This window comes from Castanea sativa, chromosome 11, assembly GCF_040712315.1.
Source record: "Castanea sativa cultivar Marrone di Chiusa Pesio chromosome 11, ASM4071231v1".
Taxonomy (NCBI): domain Eukaryota; kingdom Viridiplantae; phylum Streptophyta; class Magnoliopsida; order Fagales; family Fagaceae; genus Castanea; species Castanea sativa.
Window position 1 is genome coordinate 21,698,088 of NC_134023.1, and position 17,419 is coordinate 21,715,506.

The window sequence follows — 17,419 nt, forward strand, 5'->3', positions numbered from 1 at the left end:
CTCTATTATTATGTTAATCACAAATGTTTCATATCTCATTATCTAAATTGAGTCATGATATAAACTATCACAAAAGCCCAAAAACTCATATTTTATCCAATTTTATTATCATTATTTAGCTAAGCCCAAAACCGGCCATATGAACCCAATACACATCCTATTCTATTTAAAACTCAAGAATACTTATGCTTGGCAATATTTGAAAAGCCCACAATTCAAGTCCATGATAAAACAATTTTATTAATGGAATTCAAATCCATAATTAAAGCTCATGGTTTAAACCCATGGAAATTTATTTATACAAAACCCAATTCACATTAACAGTATCAAAGCCCAATTCTCATTAGCAACATCAAAACCCAATTTTCATTGGCAACATCAAAGCCCAATTCTCATTGGCAATATCACAACCCAGTTCTCACTGGTAATATTTAAAACTCAATTTTCATTGGCAATATCAAAAGCCCAATTTACATTGGCACTATTAAAAGCCTAAGCTAACTACTTGACACTATTTTATCAAAAGTCCAAGGTTATTAATACTTGACAAAATACTATATCATAATTATTTCACTTAAAAGTCCAATAATGAACAATACTTTAGATTCTTAAACCTATTACTATAATATTACAAGCTCATGGAATTTATGAATTATTTATTCTCAAAACTCATGGCAATCATCTTATAAAAGCCCATGGAAAGTTATGATTATTTATTTTAGACCCATGACATTTATTTATTTTATAACTCGTGGCAATCATCTTATAAAAGCCCATGGAAAGTTATGATTATTTATTTTAGATTCATAACATTTATTTATTTTATAACTCATGGCAATCATCTTATAAATGCCCATGGAAAGTTATAATTATTTATTTTAGACCCATGACATTTATTTATTTTATATCATATTATAAACTCATGTTCACTATCTATTTTACATCACAACATTCATAATATTTATTTTCAAAACTCATGGTAATTATTCATCCTACATGCCCATTATGATTATCTATAGAAAAACTCATGAGAATATCACATTATTCCATTATAGTGGATATTGCCTCTATTTAAAACCCATGGTAAATATTATTCTCAAGAAAATATTGGAGGTCATTATTTAAAAAGCCCCAAAGAAAATATCATTTACAAAGTAATCCATAGCAAAAATTATGAGAAACTATACAAGTTGTTATTTAAAGCCCATGGAAGTTAATACCCAAAACCTATCATAAATATTTATTAAAGCTAATGGATTCATTTTATTTCTACTAACAACTAAAGCCTATGTGGAATAAAAATCCATGACAATATATGATAGCTTTGTCCATTTTGTAGGGCTTACAATGAGAAAGCAAAAGGATAGGCCAAAGTGGAGAGAACCACCAAGTCAGAGGCCCACCAAGTCAGAGGCCCACCAAAATACTCAGTCTCCCATGGCCAAGTCCAACATGAAATCTCAGCCAAAACAGTCCATGTATGCAAATTGACCCCGTTGGAGAACTCCATTCAGTTCTGTCTTCCGCTGGAGGTCACCTCAAGAAGCAATTAAGCTCCCAAACCAAATTTGGAGCTGGCCACCTATCCCACTGCCAACTTTGACGTGAACAGTAGTAGAGGTTGACACCTAAGGGTTAATGGGCAATAAATACCCTTCTTCCCCAAGTTTTGGTCACAACTCAAAAAAGCCATAACCAAGACCTCCAAGCTCATGAAATGCTCAACCAAATAATTTATTTTATTACTAAAGATGCATGTAATTGGTTCATGAACCAAGCCCATGAATCCTAAAGGGGAAAATTTGGGAACATGTGGTTTGGAAGGCATAAAGTGATCTCCAGCGGAACCCTCTGAAGTGGACTTAAACTTTGACTCCTGGATTGGGGTGCTGAATCCTACTTCCTAGGGTCCAAATCTCAGTTGTAGCACTAGAATTCTTTCTTAATACTTGCCTTAATCCCATTGGCTGAACACAATCTCAACAAGTTTAGTATTTAATGCAAGATTATCCCAAATACTACCCATATGTGACATTTCCCAAAGAAGCAAAACAGCCCTAAAAGCAAATCTCCCATTTTAAAGCCAAATCCAGGTTATTAATTCAGCTGTCTTGCTCCCCTGAATGAGACCTACATTTTTTAGATTCTTGTTGATTTAATGCTTCTCTAAACTCCATTATAAAAGCATAAGCACTTTAGCTCACAAACACACAGCTACTCCCTCTGAAACTTTCTAATTTGTTTGCCATTTTGCTTGTAATTCAGCTCTCCTCAAGCCCACAACTCATTCCCTTTAACCCACACTCACCTAGCCTCAGACATTCCTTTCCTCTTTTACATAATCACAACCCATAAATGCCTCCCAATTAGTCACAAACAGCCCACTACTCACTAAAGCCTTAACCTCAGTATTAATTCCATCCCACTCACTCAAAACAACCCACATTACCTCATTCATGCCTTATGCACACATACTCACCAAAATCTTAGTTTAATACTTGTTGCACTGAGTTGGGATCTCTCTCTCCCTTCACACCATGCCAATTAATCCTTTTATTCTTCCCATGGAACCTTTAATTTTTACTTTCTGTTTTATTGTTGAAAGATATAATGTACTTTTAACAATGGAATTTTTCCCTCACATTGATATAATGATGGCTGAAAGTACAATAAATTCCCCTGACCGAGGCACACAAGGACCCAGGAGCAAACACCTTCCTAAATTTATTTAATCGTTGACTGTTGGACTCTTTAAGTGTAATTTAACCTTTACTGCTGAAGAACTTACTTTTCTAGACTCTCTAGTGTGATTTCACCTTTACCACTAGAGAATTTATTTTCCTTGTACTATTAGGACAGGACCACTAACGTATTAATTAAGTGTTGCAAAGTGTTTTCTATTAGGCTTTTGTTGTTATTTTTTGTCAAGTGCAGCCTTTTATGTTTTGCTTGGATAGGCTTGTCACTACACCGAAAGCCTTTGGGCACCATCTCAAGAGCCCATAGTTGAGTTTCGGCTTGGCTTCTTGATATTCTATTCAGAGGCATCAATTTCACCCTCGACAACTGCTGGAGATGCTATCAATTAATTTTTTATTATTATAGATGCCTCCATGTCTATGAGTTTTCGTAGGGCCAAATTATCATTAACGATAGGTGTAGACATCGCATTTCATTCTGACCTATTCCCAAACCCCTGGTACCAATGACAAGAAATCAAATTGTTACCAAAATTATCAGCATTATGTGTGGAGCCTAATGAGCAGATTAACCTAAAAGTGGCCTAATGCAATCTAAGCCCAAGCCCAACTATGATCCAATGACTAAGCCAAAAAACTTATTTCTAACCTAATTTATTTGATGCTTACAAAAGGTGCATATGCCGCACACCCCTAATTTACAGCATACACACCTTCTGTAATATTTATGGTTGGACAGAAAATATCTCTTATATCAAAATTACCAAAACAACCATGTTTTTCACTGCCAATTCTTGCAGTCTCGCTTACAATACTAGTAACAATTCTTAAAGGGAATACTTTTACTTTCTATCTTTTTTTCTGTGGTTCATAGCATGGGACCTGAGAGTATATTTTATTTTTTTCCCTTTTGAAAAAGTAATTTCTTTCTTAAATGATTGAATTTTTACCAAAATTGGAAAATGAGAATTTGAATTTCGATTCTTTTCATTAGGATATCAGCAAATAGCACTAAACTATAAAGCTCTTGAAGTGGAAACTAAAAGGTAAATTATTAATGTGACATAAATCAATATAATTTATGCCAATGATTACATTGCTACATAATAAATCACTTGCAATGAGTGATGAGTTTGTTTTACATCAATAGTTATCAACCAAGTGAATCTTTAAATTCTAAATTTTTTTTTTTAAGTTCAAGCAGCTCTTATGATCTACTTACCAACAAATAGTCAAATTTATACTTTTTTTTTTCAATTTCATATTGAAATTAATGAGCTCATATCTAAACTAAATAATTAAAACCTCAATAAGTTGGTATAATGGTTCTGAAAATGTCACGAAATCCATGAGGTGTTGGGTTAACCCCATCTTCTAAGGGATTCCTCCAATTAATTAAGCTAATTTATTCTAATTTAGATTGGGAAAAGAATAAGATCCCCTCTTATTTAAATATTCAACTTTCTTTCAATTTTTACCAATCATACAAAATTAAATAAATATCAAATGTCTTGCATTTGACTAAAAATTTGAGGAAATTGAAGGATTTATTGGGAGAGAATCTTATCCCAACATAATTTTTTAAAAAGAATTTCTAAACTTATTATCATTGATTAATTCAAAATACAAATTTCATTGAAAAAACTTAATAATAATACAATATTTTGTTGCAACTTTTCAATGGATTTTTATAAAGGAATCACTTTTAGTAACTTTTTAATATATATATATATATATATATATATATATATATATATATATATTACCAAAATCAATTGTATGATAATAACAAAATTTAAATTGTGAAGTAAAAACTAAGCATATTAATGGAGTAGTTCCATAAGCGACTTCTACTTTCTTTCCTAATCAAAAGGGAATAATAGATGATGAGCAATTTGCATACTCATTTAACTAGTATCCTTACAAGCAGATTTTCATGAATTATAAAAAATTTAAAGCAAATTCTAAGATAATGCCTAAAGTTTTTCATGGAAAACGTTAAACTATAAAGCTCTTGAAGTGGCAACTAAAAACTAAATTATTAATGTAACATAAATTGATATATTTTATGCCAACGATTACATCGTTACATAATAAATCAATTGTGATGAGTGATGGCTTTGTTTTACATCAATAGTTATCAACCAAGCAAATCTTTAAAATTCTAATTGAGTATTTTTTAAACTTCAAGCAGCTCTCATGATCTACCTACCAACAAATAGTCAAATTTATACTTCTCCATTTGTTGATTCTATACTGAAATTAACAAGCTCATATCTAAACTAAAAAATTAAAATCTCAATGAGTTGGTATAATGGTTTTGGCTTCTAAAAACATCATGAAATCCATGAGGAGTTGGGTTCAAAACCCCTAACCCCATCTTCTATGCGATTCCTCTAATTAATTAAGCTAATTTATTCTAATTTTGATTTAGACGAGAATAAGATCCCTTCCTATTTAAATATTCAATTTTCAACGATCACAAAAAATTAAATAAATGTCAAATGTCTTGCATTTTACTAAAAATTGGAGGAAATTGAAAGATTTAATGGGAGGGAATCTTATGATCTTATCCCAACATATTTTTTTAAAGAATTTCTAAAAACTAAGAATGTTAATGAAGTAGTTCAATAAGCTACTTCTACCTTCTTTTTCTCATCAAAAGGGAATAATACATGATGAGAAATTTGCATACTCAGTTAACTAGTATCCTTACAAGGAGTTTGTCATGAAGTTAAAAAATTTAAAGAAAATTCTTAGATAATGCCTAAAGTTCCCATAAAAAGAAAAGAAAAAAAGAAGAAGATAATACCTAAAGCCCTAGATATTCCATATTTTAAAAACAATATGTTAATTTAAACATATCATTAAAATCTACTTTTTTTTATAATATATGAATGAGTTTCATATATATAATAAATAAGGGCATGTTTGGTAGGAGGATTTTTGTTTTTATTTTCAAAACAGTATAAAAATAATTTTCAAAAAATTGAATGTGAAACAAGTTTTTAGGGAATATTTGTTACATTATTTGTGTTTGGCTCCCACTTTTAAGAACAAATTTTAAAATTTTTTTTTTAAAAAAATGAAGTTTGGGAGACCATTTCTACTTTGAGATTTAAAAAAAAAAAAAGTTATTCTATAGAAAGTAGTATGTAGATCACATAATTGGGACTATTGGAAGATGTTGATATCGCAATCAATCTAGTCAATCATGATCATGGTTTCTTTCAAGAGCTTATCCTTCAAATTTGAGACGTCTTCACTCTTCAAGCTTCCACTTTAACTTTGAGATGGATAATAGAATCCATTAAGATATTATTAGAAATATGCAATCTATAATTAATACCTTAAGTTACCATGATTTTAGAGTATTTTATAGTAAAACTGTAGCCATCGTTGTGAACTTTGCGCTATGAATATAGGCTATATACCAAGCCAAACCACATCAATTATATTACTTCCTCTTTCCTTATCTACATCATTTTAACGAAATACTACTTACTGTTATATACATATTTTTTTTAAGTTAAATTTGACGGAGTTCTAATGTTTTTGAGAAGGGAGTTAAAGTGCCACTAGATCATATGTTCATCGATAAAGATGCAAAGTCTATTATTTTGGGGTGTGGAAGTGTAAATTATTGTGATATTTTTCAGTTTACACAATCTTTCCCCTCCCTTTTCTCCCCACAAGAGCCTAATCCTTTTTAGAACCACAAGAAAATGGCCAATTCGGAATTTATAGCCACATTGCACTTGAGGTTAAGACCAAACATAGAAATTACGTATCCAGAAATGAAGCAAAATAACCTAGCATGTGCTTTGTAACATGAATTGTAGAGAGATACAGGTCCAAACAAAAAGAATGGAGGATCTAACTTTTCTTCAATCAAGCAATGTTTCACATGCACATATATTCATTTTAGCCCATTTGAAGACTTCTGTTACCGTATATCGATTTAATTCATAAGTACTTAAATTCCATCACTAATAAAGTTCATTGTATATCATAATATAGATTTTAGACCTAATTAGCAGAATGCAAGTAAGTTGGTCACATGAATGGGAGAAACATGGTACTTGCTCCGAGTCCATCCTTGACCAGCATGGATACTTTCAAGTAGCTCTAAACCTCAAAGACAAAGTAGACCTCCTCCAAATTCTTGAAAGTGTAAGTAACTCTTCATCTCTGTAGTAACTTGAAGTTGGTTGTCCAAGCTTAATTTCATAAACCTTCTCCTTGTTTTTTTTTTTTTTTTTCATTTTGTTAACAATATAAAGTGAGAGAGAAAGACTAAATAGTCTGTATATAGATGTGTGTATAACAATGTACAATAAAGAGCCTTATATAGGCTAGGTATGTGTGCAGTACAAGTAATATGAGTGAACTACAAGTATAGTATACTGGGCTAAGCCCAATGGGCTATACACTAGTCTACGCTATACACTAGCATCCCCCCTCAAACTCGAGGTGGCAAGGAAGAAGTCAACTGGAGTTTGGATATAAGATCTCGAAGATGACCCAGAGGGTGAGTCTTGGTAAAGATACCAGCTGGCTGGTCAGCAGAGGAGATGGAGAACAACTTGAGATTTCCTTTCTTGAGATGCTGGTGAGTGATGTGGCAGTTGATCTCAATGTGCTTGGTGCGTTCATGGAAGACAACTTTATGAGTAACGTAGATAGCACTATGATTGTCACAATAAAAAGGACTGGTAGTGGGCTGTGGAGCATCTATGTCAGCCAAGAGCCAACGAAGCCAGACAAGCTTGCAAGTGGTGTCGGCAAGGGCATGACACTCAGCCTCAATACGGGAACGAAAAACCACATCCTGCTTATTGCTATGCCACGAGACAAGAGAAGTACCCAACAAGAAACAAAAACCTGTGATAGAGCATCGATCAGTTGAATCACCTACCCAGTCTGCATCTGAATAAGCATGAAGCTCAAGAGAAGATCGAAAGGAGTAATGGAGACCATGATAAAGTGTGCCCTTGACATATCAGAGAATTTGAAGAATGACAGCATAGTGGACAGACCGAGGGGCATCCATGAACTCACTAACCATACCCACAGCATGTGAAATATCTAGATGAGTAACAATGAGATAAATCAGACTACCAATTAACTGACAATAGCGAGTAGCATCTGATATAGGTTCACCATCCAAGGGTGTGAGCTTTGCATTGTATTCCAAGGGAGTGGAAACAGTCTTGTTGTCGATGATACCGGCTTTGGAGAGAAGATTAGAAACATATTTAGCTTGGGAAAGATAGTATCCATCAGAGGAGGAAGTAACCTCAAGCCCAAGAAAATAACTGAAAGTGCCCAGGTCTTTCATCTCAAAATGCTAACTAACGAAGTGCTAAAGAGAGCGGATACCTGTAGAATCATCTCTAGTAATAATCATATCATCAACATAAAGAAGAATAAGAGTGATACCAGCAGAGGATCTTCGAACAAAGAGAGCAGTGTCATTAGGACTCGAAGTGAAACCCTGCTGAGCAACAACTGAGCTAAACTTTTCAAACCAAGCTCGAGGAGCCTGCTTAAGGCCATAAAAAGCATGGTGAAGGCGGCAAACTTGACGACTTGGGTATGGATAGCTAGGGGGTGGCTGCATGTACACTTCTTCTTGGAGGTCTACATTGAGGAAAACATTCTTCACATCCATTTGATAAAGAGGCCAGCGGTGAACAACAGCCACACCAATGAGACATCGGACAAATGTAAGGCGAGCAACAGGAGCAAATATTTCCTCATAGTCAATGCCATACTCCTAAGTAAAGCCCTTGGCAACGAGGCGAGCCTTGTACCGTTCAACAGACCCATCAACCTTGGTCTTAATCTTGTGAACCGACCTACAACCCACTGCAGACTGACCTGAAGGCAAATAAACCATGTCCCAAGTGTGATTCTTATGAAGGGTATCTAGTTCTTCGTTCATAGCTTGCTACCAAAGAGGGTCAGTATGGGCCTCACGATAGGTGTGAGGTTCAAAAAGGGTGGCAAGAGCAAAAGAGCAGTTAAAATTAGTGAGATAAAGGGGAGGAATGCTTATCCGAGTGGAACGAAGAAGTTCAAGACCAACAGGAGACTTAGGAGAGGGTGGTGTCACAGGATCCAAGACAGGCAGGTCATATGCCAGGGACAGAACTGGAGATGAGTCATCTGGAGAGGTAGCCGATGTTGAAGAATCCTCCACAGGTTCAGGATAGAGAGGAAGGAATAGATCAATAAAAATGGGAGATTCTGAGGAAGAGGACGTAGGAAACTGTTGAAGACTCGTGAAAGGACGATGTTCCTAAAACTCAACATGACGGGAGACACGAAGGCGATGAGAAATAGGGTCATAACAGCGAAACCCCTTTTGAGATATACCAAAACCAAGGAAACAACAGAGACGAGCACGAGGCTAGAGCTTTGTTTGTTCATGAGGAGGAAGAGAGACAAAGCAAGCACGACCAAAAACCGGAAGAGATGAGTAGTTAGGAGTATGACCATAGAAAAACTTGAATGGTGATTTGTTGTGTGTAGTTGGTGAAGGAATACAATTAATGGTGTACACAGCAGTGAATGCGGCCTTGTTAGGACATATGTGTTTCACTTGTTTAGAACATATGTCATTCTTTTATATAATTGGCTAATCTTTTGACAAAATGCACTTTACTTGTATTTGGGTAAATCTAGGATATGCTTAATACTTTAAAGAACATGTTGTTCAAGTCTAGTATTAAAGCCATGAAGATTGGACCAAGAAACAAGTGAAGAAAAAGTGTTCACTAAAGCTGGACACCTGTTGGACACCTGCGAACACCTACTCGACACCTCTATCTATCGAGGTTTAATGAAGCTCGACAGCTTCTCGATCGATCGAGGTATCTATCGAGGTTACGGGAATTCATATTTTCAGATCTAATTTTTGGGCCAGGCTTTTGTATTTGTGTAGGGTTTCTTTTCTCACAACCCTAGACATATATAAGGCTTATTTTAGAGGCCGTCACATGAGAGAATACGAGAAGAACATATGCAAAAGGTTACTGAAGCCTTATTCTCTCAAAAAGAAGCTACTGCGTCCTTGCGCCTTAGGATTTTGTAACCAAGTGCTTTTTGATCTTCATTGTTGATGAAGTGAAGAACTTTGCAGCCAACATTCTTCTTTCTTAAGTTGGTGAGTGAGTCAAGTACTGAGATTCGTGCAAAGAAGTTAGTCACGTACTGGGATCCGTGCATCAAAGGGTGGTATTCATATATTGAAGAATTTAGAGGTTCTGAAGTGGTGAAGGTTTCTGCTGTGAGTTCATCTACGGGGATTGTAGAGTCTAGGGACAAAGGTTTTGTACTAGATCTAAAAATTATCTTTGTTATAGTGAATTATTTTTCGGGAAGGTTTCTCCCCAGGTTTTTTACTATGAAACTGGTTAGTTTCATTGGTTTTCCTGGGTCATCATATCTTGTCTTATTTATTTTTCTCTGCATATTATTTGTGACATGATATTGATGTTTGTTTGTTTTAACAAGTTTATTCATAATAAATCTAATTAACAACTTGGGTTTAAAACTTGTTAATTTTATCAACCAGGGTCTAAATTTTCCAACAAGTGGTATCAGAGTGGGTACACTCTGATCGGATTAATTTCCTGAGTGTGATCCTTGACCCCCGTTGTCATGGATCGTGAACAATCTCTTTTGATTCCTCCTTTATTTGATGGAACTAACTATGTGTACTAGAAAGTTCGTATGATAGTTTTTTTTGCAGGCTCTAGGTGAATCGGTATGGCAAGCTGTTGAAGTTGGCTGGATTAAGCCAAAGAAAGCGCCAGTGGTTTGGGATGATGCAACAATCACAGTGGAAAATTTCAACAGTAAAGCCTTAAATGCTCTGTTTTGTGGGTCGACCAATGAAGAATTCAAGAAAATATCATCTACGGAAGTTGCCAAGGAAGCATGGACCATTCTTGAGACCACCTATGAAGGTAACAAGGCAATGAAGACTGTGAAATTTCAAAGACTCACTAGTAGCTTTGAAGAAAAAAGGATGGAAGAGGATGAGACCTTTGATGAGTTCTATGCTAAACTCAAGGATATTGTGAATTCTGCTTTCAACCTTGGAGAGTCTATAGCAGAATCCAAAATTGTTAGGAAAATCCTTAGGTCTTTACTTGAAAGATTCCATGCTAAAATCACTGTCATTGAAGAAGCAAAGGACATTGATCAAATACCTTTGACTGAGCTTGTAGGGAACCTTCAAACCTATGAGATGGGATTAGGCTTAATGGGAAAAGGTGGAAAGAGAAAAAATTTGGCTCTTAAAGGTATAGAGGAAGAAATTTAGGACTTTGAAGAGGAAGATGAAGATGATGATGAGGATGAGGATGAGGATCTAACCTTCATAACTGATGAGATTATCAAGCTTCTTCAATTTAGGAAAAAGGATAAGGGCAAACCTCCTAGAAAATCTAAGAAGCCCCTCATCCAATGCCATGAGTGCAAAGGTTTTGGTCATATGAGAATAGAGTGCCCAGACTACCTTATGAGGGAAAAGGCCAAGAAATCAGAAGATAAAAGGTTGGTTGCTACATGAAGTGACATTGAGAATGATTCTTCTGATGAGTATGTAGATAAATGTAGTCACGTTATGGCCTTTGCTGCTGTTAACACTTCATTTTGCAACCAGTATTTGACCTCACATGGAGGGTAAAAGGGTAATTTTGCTTTGGAAATATGCATCTTGATTCTAGTCACTAGATCCTTAATCTCATTTCACCAAAATGATCTTGATGTTGTAACAATCAAATCGACTGGTCATAAGCCCTAATCCAACCATCAGATTTGAAAGTTATCATCAAATCAAGTTTTAATGGCCGAGGTGCACTATCACAAATTAAGTCCAACTATATGTGATTATAAACAATTGATTCCAATTGGTTATAATTATAATCAATTTGAGATTAATGATGTGTCATAATTTGATTAGTTAGGACTACATTTTATGGTAAGGTTGCACACACCTAATTAATTAGATATTTAAATATTAATTATTCGATGAGTAATTTGTGCAATTATATTTTAATTAGGGTAAATTTGGAATCAATTAAGTTTTAAATGGGAGTGATTGGAGCCATTTAATGTTAATTGGGAGCTAATTTGGGACCTATTAATGTTAATTGTGTGGAAACCATTTTCTATCAAATGCCCTCTGCTCACTATTTCATCTATATCTCTCATACTATTTTGAAACTATGAATGATGCTAATTGTTCCAGAAACTAGACATTCTGGGCTTTAATTTGAGCACAAGAACGAGATAATTCCTATCAGAATTGAGTCAGATATGATTTTTTGAAGTTGGTTCTACAGGCTGTTACAGCTGCTATGGGAAAACCGAATTTTAACTTGCTCCTCACTCCCACCAATCTTTACATTTAATACTCCAGATTTTTCCCAAGGCTAAAATGAGGTCTAGGTTCATGATTATTTGTCAATCCTCATTAATGGTCTTCCATTCTATTTCCTCCACCACTAGTATATAAACTCCCCCTCTCTTTCATTTAAGGACACAACAAAAAAACCTCTCTCTTCTCCTCTCTTGAGTTCTAGAAAATTGAGTAGTCTTGTCATATCTTGGTCTTCTTGAGACTCAAGGTATTGAGTAAGACTCACTCTTCCTCTTCTAACTATTCTTTTCCTCTACCTTTAGGACCTCCCTTAAGAGTTTCCTCATCCACCATATGGATCTTGCATGAAGGTATAATTTCTTTCCCTAATTGTTTTTTTTTTTTTTTTGTGTTGTCATGATGAGAGTTTAAGATTAAAACATAATAATAATCATTTAAATTCCTTTGAATATGTTTGAATGTTCTTAATTGTTCTTATATGTTCTTCACATGTTCTTGATTGTTTATCACATGTTCATGTATAGCACTAGTTTCAATCTTAAATCCACATAAAAAACATGGAAAATATGTTTGTTTAATAATTCTTTTAAATTCTTGAATTTAGGATATCACCATCCACACACATTCACTAGAATTTATTTTTCAATCTAAATGAAATGCTTAATAAATTGAATTAGGGTTTATCACATGCACACACTTTAAATTCAACATGCAAATTGATTGATAACATATTGGATGATGTGATATGAATGTTGGCCACCATAATCTAAAAGACCGGTTTTACCGAGCAAGATAGGTGCCTAACACCTTCCCACCTTGTAACACAGCCTCCGAACTTAGATCAAGGGTTAGTAGATCAAATGGTTATCTATGTAATTTTCAATTTTTAGATTATAACTAGGAAACAGAGCCATGTACTTTATCTTAGATTGTATCTGGGACCAAAGCTATGTAATTTTCCTATGATCAATGTAAATTTAATTGAAAATTAATAAAATGAGGAATTTTTCAATTTTGGTTTTCTTATTTTTCTAATAATTAAATAAGTGGCGACTCCATTGTAAAACCCTTAATCTAAAGGGGAAATTATAACTAGTCGAATCTTCATTTTGAGAGGCAATAACACGACTCCATCCATTCACGTGGGTCTGGCCCAACACTCTATAAAAAATGGACCGGGGGCGCGGTCTCTCACAGTGGCGACTCCATTCGGGATATTGAGGGGTAAGCTTCAATTGGGTTATGGTGGCCAACCATGTCATTGTTTGTTTATTGCTTTTTGTATATAATATGTCTAATATCTCATTAAATTGTCATGCATCATTTGCTTGAATGAAATTATTTTATTTGTGTGCTAGCCCGATAGTATTAGCCGTCGATTGTGGTCTTCCTGAGACTCACATACCTAGCAGTGAACCTATCACCCACCGCACATCATGGTTATGCGGTGGTTCTTAGGGACAAACTGTACCGTTCGGACCAACGCGGCGCTCCTAGAGTCACAAGTTGGGAAGTACGACGTCCTAGCTTGTGGGAACCTTTAACCTACCTTCTACTCATTTTGTAACGACCCATAGAACCTACCTTTAGGTTAGTCCATGTAAATTGCATTGCATTATGCATGTGTTTGGACGTTGTTTAAACCATGATGAGCCCAAGTCCAACGCTTGAACCCATTATAATTGTTTGAACCTTATATGATGTGAATGAAATCAAGCCCAAAAGCCTATGATTGAACTCTACTTGGTATGAAAGCCCAAATTTGTTTCTTGAACGGGTCAAAGCCCAACACTTGAACCCATCAAAGGTGTATACACATGATCAATATCAAAGGCCAAAAGCTCACAAGATGCATGCCTTCCAAGTGTAAGCCCAATGCATTTCAAGCAAATACCAAAAGATCATAATCAAGGTTCAAGCATACCAAGTCTCAAGCATCCTAAATGGACCAAGAAGAAGCAAGCGGCCCAACTTTGCCTCACTCCACATTTGGTTTGCAACATCATGGTTAAGCTTAAAGTCTATTTTTTATTCCATGTTTCTATGTTTCTTTGAATTCTAAAAATTCATGTAGCATTTGATGTACTTTTTTCATGTATATATATATATTTTTAAATTCAAAAAAAAAATTCAAATAAGAAAGTGTTTGGACTAGGGGCATTGGGCCTTTGAGTCATTTAAATAAAAAAAAAACAATCTTTGAACTAGGGCCATTGAACTTCCTAGTGACTTTTTCAAAAAGACCCAATTTTTTTCTTTCAAGATTAAAAAAGAAGAAGAAGAAGAAGAAGAAGAAGAAGTCTCCTTTTCAAAATCGTACATGAGGATCCCTTGGACAAAACATTTTTTAAAAATCTTGATGTTTAAAGGCTTGAGCAATCAACTTGTACCAAGGAATCATTAATTTCATTTGATCCATGTAAAGACTTTTGCTACTCGACTTATAATATAAGAAGAAATGGTCTTAAAAGGCAATCAAAAAAAAAAAAAAAAAATCCATCCATCAGAAAATCTCAAGAAGCCATGCACTCGATCCAATTTTCAAGGATCTTTTGTTTCAGAACATTAGAGCATTCATTCTTTTTCTTTTAAGATGAATTTATTAAAAGAACTTAAGTCATTGTGCTTAAAAGCAAGCAATACTAGGGATAGGAGGTCATCTTTGGTTAAACAAGATTATTCCCTAATACCTAGAACGATCATTATCCATTACTAGCCCATTTGAGCCTTTAAACACTTAGCCTCTTTTTCGCATGAACCCACTAAAATCTAAACCTAGGGTGGGGAAAAACCAAAGTATACATGCTTTAATCTCATGTTGAGGAGGAGTCAACTTTGTAGCTTTGAAGCTAATTGGTAAATCTCTCCTAGAAGACATGAAAGACAAGTGGAGAATTCATTAGGCTAAAGACAAGAGATCATCAAAGAAAAATGAGGTTTCACACAATCAAGGAAAGAGAAATGAAATTCTAGTGTGCATCATGTTTGAAGAGCCTAGAATTCATCATGCCAAGAGGAATACAAGGTTCATCCAAAATATTCATCAAGGAAAAGATTCATCAAGCACAAAAAAGTGCAAGTGCATTGAGGAAGAAAGAAGTCTAGAGAGTGCCTCAAAAATGACCAAATATCATTGAGTTGAGAAAAAGAAGGTAAAAGGTCCCCAAAAGTTCATTCAATCATAAAAAAAAAATATGCTAGGCTGAAAACCCAAAAGGGCAATCTAGGCAAAAGCTAGGGCCAAAAAAAAAAAAAAAAAAACCCACTAGGCTGAAAACCCGAAATGGCGGTCTAGGCAATAGTTAAGGCCAAAGAAAAGAAGAAGAAAAAAAGAAAAAATTGGAAAATCCTACCAAGTTGGAAACTTGAGGATGCAACCTAAAAAGAGAAGAATTTTACAAGATGAAAGTCTAGAGGTATGATTCAAGATGAATGACCATAAAAACAAATGTTGATACAAGTGACCAATGAAGACTAGTCCTCCAATACTTGATTTTGAGTAATGCATACTTGGGGGAACATCATAGGGAATTTTGAGCCTTTTTTATATCATTCATTTCATAACCTAAACCTGGCCTACATTATGACCCATGAATAAGATCTCCTTGAAGTCTTGCTAATTGTAGACGCATCTTAAACTCTAATAATATTTTTCTCTTGAATTAAAAAGGAAAAATGTTTAAAATTGTCAAACCCCACTGGATGATATGTTGAAGGACAAAACTTCTCAAATTCTCAAATCCCCAAATGGCTCAAAAGAACTTTCAAACTTGGAGCACTCTCCTTGTTTGCACCCAATAATGTGACTCCTAAATATTATCACACTTCATTTCTTGATTGCCTTTGGAGACTTAATCTGACGATGTTCAAAAGAAATAAGCAAATTTTGATTACATGAGTTTAATGATCTTGATCCTTCATAATCAAAGAGATTTGTTTGATTCTTAAACACTTTGATTTGCCAAAATAGTTGTTCAAGGGATCATCTCGTGTTCATAAGAAAAAAAAAAAAAAAGGAGAAGAAGAAAAAAAGAGAAATCTCATTTTCACAAAAAAAAAAAAAAAATCATTCTTTTTCAAAATCCAGTTCTTGAACTACGTCTTGACCTGATCCTCTACAAGAGAGGTACGTAGGCAGACTTTCGAAGGCTCGATCCCAATCACCCAAAAATCTTGGGGAACAAATTCAAAACAATGTGACAAAATTGTTTGGGTGCATGTTAGGCTAAGCTCATTTGTTTGCATTAAGCATGTTTAAACTTGGAGCATTGGCCTATTTATTTTGTGTGCAAATATGTTCTTCTTGCATGAAAGTATGTTTTCATTTGACGCATCAATCCATTTTTTTTGCAAGCATGTCCACACTAGGGGCATTGGCCAAAAATGTTTTCACGATAGTTGGTTTCTAACAAGCTAGAGAAAGAAAACCTTTTTGCAGGAACCAAGGATGGCAAACCATGATCTTCTTTCATGTTTCCCAATGGTCAGTACATCAAATGAATTCAGCTTCAATCTAAGCATGGAACATGCCCCAAACTAGGGGCACTGGGTAAGTACTTCCAATTCATTTCAATGAATAAACCCATTGCTAAATGAAATTATCCTTTTGTAGGAATTAAGCAAGGACTTATACAACAATCCACATCAACTTCCAGCCAAAGCTATTCTCATCATTCTTGCCTCATGAATAAATCTTCATCATTTCTAATCCATCTTCATCTTCTTCACTTTTTGATTATAAAAAATCTCCATTTTCAAAGGAAAAATCTCCATGAACAAATCTTCAAAAGGAAAAATCTCCTCGAACAAATCTTCAAAAGGAAAAATCTCCACTTTTCAAAGGAAAAATCTCCATGAAAAAATCCTCTTAAAATTTCTTATTCTCTAAAAAATTCAATAAAAAAAATCTCCAGAATAAATCTTCAAGGAAAAATCTCCACGAACAAATCTTCAAAATGGAAAAATCTCTATTTTTCAAAGGAAAAATCTCCAACAACTTATTCCAAAAGAAAAATCTCCATGAACAAACATTCTTAAAAAATTTCATAAATTCGATGGAAAAATCTCCAATTTTTTAAGGAAAAATCTCCAATGAATAAATCTTCATTAAAAATATTCAAATCATCAAAGGAAAAATCTCCAAAACTATTATTCAAGGAAAAATCTCCTATGAACAAATCTTCATTAAAGTTTTTTCAAAAATTTAGTGGAAAAATCCCCACGAACAAATCTTCAAGGAAAAATCTCCATTTTTCAAAGGAAAAACTGCCATGAACAAATCTTTGAAAGGAAAAATCTCCAAAACCATATTCCAAAGGAAAAT